Here is a 6644-nt window from a genome sequence, read left to right as displayed (position 1 = left end):
AATGGATACTGGTGATTGGGGATTGAGGGAGCTATCCATCTGGGGGAATAAAAATCGTGACGAGGTGGACAGAGTGAGTGGAGGCTGTCAGCTGCAGCAGAGATAGAGAAATTGGTCTGTGAGTGCCGTGGCATCATCTTCTCATTTGTGATAAGAAGGAATAACTAATGACCCAATCATTCATTTATTATAAGTGGAAATAAAAGCATTTGTGAACATCTACTATGGTTTAGCCCTTTGCTCAGGTGAGCAAACCAGCATGGTCACTGACCTCCTAGGGCTTTCACTCCAGCACCAAGACAGATGAGGAATTAGAGAAAAACAGATCAATAAAATGAAATAAAATAAAACAACATGACTTTCCGGCGTTATCTCAGTTACTGTGCCAGAACATTTACATTCTACATTTACCAAGTTTCGCAAATACCAACGCCGGAAAGGCTATGTTAACCACTGTGATAAAAATGTGTCAAATGGTTTATGAAGTGTGTGTATGATGCCCCATAATCATATCATTGTATACAGTAATGATTTAATAAAAAAAAAAAGATCCTAAAAAAAAAAAAAAAGAAATAAAGCACCAATATATAATATTATATATCCAGAGTGTTTCTTGCAGTATTATGGAATCATTGAATAAATAATAATATATCTACACCATGGGATTTTAGGCAGTCATTAAAAAAATAAATTTGATTCATGCCAGAAAAAAGAAAAAAACAACATGACTTAAAAAATTAAAAAAATCAAGTTAAATGGAGTGAGAGTGATGAGGGAAAAGAATTTAGATTGATTAAGTAGTCAGGGAAAGGTTCTCCTAAGAGGTGGCTTAACTTAGACACCTGAGAGCGGACGTCAGGACACCTGTCAGGAAAGTAAGAAGAAGAGGAGGAGAGGGCAGATCACCAAAGTCTCTCCTAAGCAAAAGCATTAATGTACCCAAGTGAGAGACAGGTGTTGTTGCAGAGACTCGGGGTTTAAAATCATTCAAAAAAAGCAAACAACTCTGCTGTTAGCTTATTTAAGGAAGGCTATATTGGCAGCTCACCCTCTGGGACATGATCTTAGCTTGCCTTATAATGATTCTTATTATTATTATTATTTTGTGATGTGAGTGGTAGCGCTTCAAGGTAAATCTCTGCATGATATATTCTCTTATCCTCCTGTTTCAAAACTGTATTTAACTGTTTTTTTAAATCATCTATATTTTGATAAACTGGCCCCCAAATATATTACAAGCATTATGCAAGTCTCCAATAACTGGTAAAATGTTGTAACCTGATGGTTCAGCTGCTACCAAATTCCTAGTTGCTTTGAGAATGTTTTACATTTCATTAGTATAATGACAGAGTTTACAGTTATCTACAATATGTAATTATATCCATTGATAGTAACACTGCATTTTTACATTAATTATAATGAGAATTAATGAGTGGTTATATGGATTTTCAGCTACAAGGAAAAATTTTGGTACCAATTATTCTTTAAAGCTAGAGATGAATTTATATACAAATTTACTTTGGTGATTCTTTTAAGAGATTATGAGATCTCAAGCTCCAGCCACTAGGAACTAGTAAAATTAGAAAAAAAAAAAAAATTACAATATGAGAAATTAGAGTTTAGAAGTCTAAATGAAAGAAGTTTATTGTAAGAGAAGGCAATGAGGCATGGAGTTATTAATAAAAAGGAGACAGATCTGAATTAGAACCCATATCTGACATTTATGAGGTCTTATTTAAACTCATCCGTTCTTGGCTTCTTCCACCTCCATAAGTTAGCACGGTTAATAATAACTACTATCCAGAGCTGTAACAATTTAAAAACATAATTTTGTACATTTTCAGCATGCTGCCTGGTATATTATAAATTCTCTACAAACGGTAGATTTGTAAATGGTAGTTGCATACATGAAAAATAGCAAGACAGGATTTATGGATAAAGCCTTAGAATATATATATTTATTTATTTAGAATGTATATATATATTTATATATATTTATCTAAGAAAAGGTAAGATCTTGACCTAAAACTGCTCTTTGATATCCACAAAAGAATATGGACCAGTAGTGTATGTAGTGAGGCTGAGAGAGGCAAGAGATGGCTGTGGAAACTGAATTTCATGGCCCATAAAATTAGAGAGGCATTTGCAATTTTGAATGGAAGACCAACCGCAGTTAAAAAATAAATTCCCTCCTGGTGTGCATATTATCCATAATAAGGCAAAATGAATTTACAAGCATCTCACTGAAACGCAGGGGAGTAAGATACTAAAATTCTTCTAGGTGCCCAGGGCTGGTTAAAGGAAAATTAATGTATAATAGAAATTATAGCTAATTTAGGACTTGAAAAATGCCTTCACTGATTTACATGCAGTCTTGCTCCCTAAGTCTCTCCTCCCTCTCACCCTCCCTCTCGCTCTCTCTCTCTCTCATACACACCCACACCCCTTCATATTCTTGAAAGTGATTGCTTTTGCCCCCAAACTTTGCAGGATACTTTTATCCTGATGCAAGGAGATGAGATATTTCATACATTTTGAAGTATTCACTTTACGTCTTAATTATATCAATTACATCACTTTTTAAACCATGCAATCCTATGACAACCATTGTGGTAATCTGGGCAGAGGCCATTATTCCTACTTTTGTGTCTGGCAAATATTTTCCTTGGAACTATCAAACTACATGTTCTCTCTCTCATTCAATTATTCACAGTTTTCTCCATTCTTTCAGACCAAGAACACAGAAGGCTAAATACCTGAGCAATGGGGGTGGTCAATAACAGTCCTGTGTGAATTTGCCTTTCTCTTATTCACCGCCTCAATGAAGAGCACATAAGCGTTATGAAGATGAAAAAATACCCTGACATTTTCCAAATCTTGAGAAGGCACAGATTCATTTAGTAATGAGATTTCCATTCCCTCCTGTATTTCCAACTGCAAGGTCCTTAAGTGTCCCATGCAAATGGCTGTCAAGCAAGCCTGGGAACAATAGTATCACAAAGCAAAAGCTGTCTGATGGAAACAGAAAAGGAACTCTCTATCCTTTGCCTGCAGATTTCAGATGACCTCTGCTTGAAGCCATTGCCTTCATTAGCAAAAAATTCGCTTCATGTTTAGAGATGTGGGCCCAAGGGATGCAGGTTAATGTTCTCTAAATTACGTTTAAGATTAGACCTCCATCCTAATACCCAGCTATGTTTAGAATCTTAAAAAACCCTATTTCCTTCAAAGGAGCCTAATTTAATCTCCCTTCCAGGTGGGCTCTTGGAAATGTGCCATAACAGGTGCCCTAGACCTCTTCCTTCACTTTTCATCTTTTGCTTAAGGCTGTCCAAATCAGCTTTCCCACCATAATCAGTCAATCAGTGATGATTTGTGACCAGATTTCATCTGGGCCTCATATGCTACCATGTCTGTTTAATCCATGACCCAGTTAAAAATCTCAGCCCATTCTAGGGATAACTGTTTTCGAAATCATTGGAAAGGCCACTGTCTTGCTGAATCTCCTACCTAACTGCAGAAAAAAAAAGTTTACGTCAATAACAAGAAAGGATGACTACCCAGCTCTTCATTAAAAGAGGGGCCAATTCAAGGGCCAGAGGGCAATCAAATTAAGATTCACATGAAATTCCAATCAAACAATCTAAAGGTGTAGCTGGAGAGCATTTTCCTTAACTAAGCCTCTTTCTCTTTCTTTAGTAAAACATACAATGGAGACTTTTAAATTATTGAGATAAAACACTACACATCTTAATATAATAAAATTGTTAGAGTCAGTTTTAGAGAAAGAAATGGAGCAAAAAGTTATGTGATTTCTATACGTGTTTCCTTTATCTGTCCTTTTATACACTCATTTAATATATATACTTATTGGCAGATTACTCTGTGGTGGACATTGCTTTAGACAACTAGGTAATCACTAAATAAAAGGACCATAACCTCTGCTGTATGCATACCTACTATATTGTGCGGGGAATAGACAGTACACAACCAACAAATAAAAAAATTCTGTTGTGGAGATATATATTCACTAAATGTTAACCTTTATTTTTGCCTTTGTATCATATTTTCCTTATTTCTCTCTGAATCAACTTTTACCTGTAAAACAACTTCTCATAAGTCTTGGAAAAGTCAAATTGGTGTGTAAGTATGTGTGTGTGGAAGAGAAGTGGGGTATGTGTGTGATAAAAGTACAACATTTTACCTAAACTTAGATATTAATTATTTTATAAAAGTTACCGCTAGAAATGTCTGATTCTAAAGTCTCCTACTATTATGCTATAATACCTCTAAGAAAGAATGCAGTAGGAATGAATGAATAAAAATAGGAGTATGGGGTTTTATTAATAACATTTTTCTTTGTGTGAATTTTCTGTTTTTCTGATAGAATTTATCCTACCTCCTCTCTCCCTTCCTCCCTCCCTCTCTTCTTTCCTTCCTTTCTTCCTTCCTTTTTCCTTCCTTCCTTCCCTCCTCCTCCTCCTCATTCTTCTTCCTCTTCTTCCTCTCTCTCTCATTAAATCAAGGTAGATTTAAGTCCATGGAGAATGATTAGGTTAAAAGAATTTGATACAGATTCGTGTTTCTGTTTATTGTTTACAATTTTTGTTCTCTTGGGTCTCCAGCTACTTTTCTTTTACAGAGAAAGAAGTTAAAAGAATTTCTTTTCGTATAATTGCTTTTGGCCTTATGCCATTATTATTCTTTGTGTAAAAAAAAATCCTCGGAGATTCCTTTTAATTTCAGAGTAATGTATTTATTTAAGATTCTTGGACTTACGATTCTAGAACAATTAGATTCTAACCCATACTTACATTTACAGTAATTTTTTTCTACATTGCAACAAAAATTACAGCTCCATTGATTTGAGAGGTCTGTTAACATGGTGTGAGAATTCACGTACCATTGCCTTAAGTCGGTATTATTTATTTTTTTGAAATGGCAACCTTTCTTCTCATTTGTCTGCAGAATTGCAGCAGAGCCAACTCTTTCTCTGTGTTGTCAGTGACTTGTTATTCAAACTTAAGTTTGCAGAGAACTTATACTTTTCTGCCATTGTTTATATACTTGCATGAGACATTAGAGTCTGATACTAAGAGGTAGAATTTAGCCGAAAAGTATCTGTAAGAAGGATATCTATCTCCTGAAATCACAGGTACACACACACCTGCACACACAGAGATGCACACACATGTACACACACGCACACACCAGCATGCATTCTTCAGTCCTGAAAGTATGTCTCTCTGGGATTGCTTCTTCCCCTTCTTCATGCACAAGTAGGTGTTACAAACAGTTAATGCTCAAAAAACTATACTTGCTTTCTTTTTATGTTTAACTTTCTTACTGAGCCCATTTACTGTAAACCTAACTTATAATGTATAATCTTGTCAGCACAAAATAAGTCAATTATAAGTAAAATGATTTTCATATGCAATGTAACAGACCTCAACAATTTTTAGGATTGTAGCTGTTTCTGCTCCCTGGATAATTAAGTATCTGTATAGAGCTTTAGCATGCAATTTTGGGGCCAGGAACTCCCACTCAGTTTTCTAAATATATCTCCATAATATTATTTTACTAACATGACTATAACCTGAGACTACAAGATTTCTGTTTCACCTGCCTCTTTTCTTTCTTGTTTATACGTGCCAGGTACATTCTAATTGCCATGTCACTGTGCTTCTCTTCTTTCATGTCATGTGGGATGAAAAAAGAAAAGTGAAAATTTGCAGGAGGTCAAGTAAGCTGCGATATTTTCAAATTTCTGTGGAAATTTTTTACTGGTGATGTGGAATTAAAGTTTTACACAAAGTATAAAAAGTCAGTGGTCCAATTTACTATTTCAACTTCATCTTTGATAAAACAGGGATCCAAATGAATATCACCTTTACATAAAAGGACATCGACTCAATGGGACAAATTGTCATTTCTAACTTTTCCAAACTCATTTCCTCCCACATGACCCATTGGCCACTTTTATTTCTAGGGTTCTGCATATATGGTTCTCTTCCATGTTTAATGCTCTAATTACACCTCCTTCCTTGTACATGTGGCAAGCCCAGTTCTTCCTCAGAGAACACTGATCACTGCTATTGTAGAGATGTCTAGGATGTACACTTCTGCAGACAGAAGTACAGATGACTGCATCTAATACATGATAGTAGTGCATTACATATCAAGGCGATAAATACTGCAGGAGAATGAATGCAATCAGTTGTTTTTAGACCTAATCACCCACTAAATTCTAAATAAATTAGTAATATTTTTCCTCATGACCAAACAGAGAATCTCATGTATAAGGAATGTTGGCCCCCTGTTTTATAAGGCTGCCTTATTTCTCCAATCTCATCTCTGATGAGAATTTTATTGATGGGAATAATAGCAAATGCAGGAGAGTAGAAAGAGGAATCTAATATTCAGACTCAATACATCACATTATTTAAAATGTTCCATATTCAAAAATGACAAAAAGCAAATATGAAATGAGGAAAAGATATTTGAACAAATAAAGTCAGAAAACTTCAAGGATTTAATGAAAAATGTTAATGTATAAATGCATATATCCATGAATTCCACAGACCTCAAATTAGATAACTCAAAGAGATCTGTACAAAGATACGCTGTAATCAATCTGCCATCCT

The sequence above is a fragment of the Nycticebus coucang genome, chromosome 2, assembly GCF_027406575.1.
Source record: "Nycticebus coucang isolate mNycCou1 chromosome 2, mNycCou1.pri, whole genome shotgun sequence".
NCBI lineage: Eukaryota > Metazoa > Chordata > Mammalia > Primates > Lorisidae > Nycticebus > Nycticebus coucang.
The sequence above is the reverse complement of the archived record's forward strand: the minus strand, read 5'-3'. Positions refer to the sequence as shown.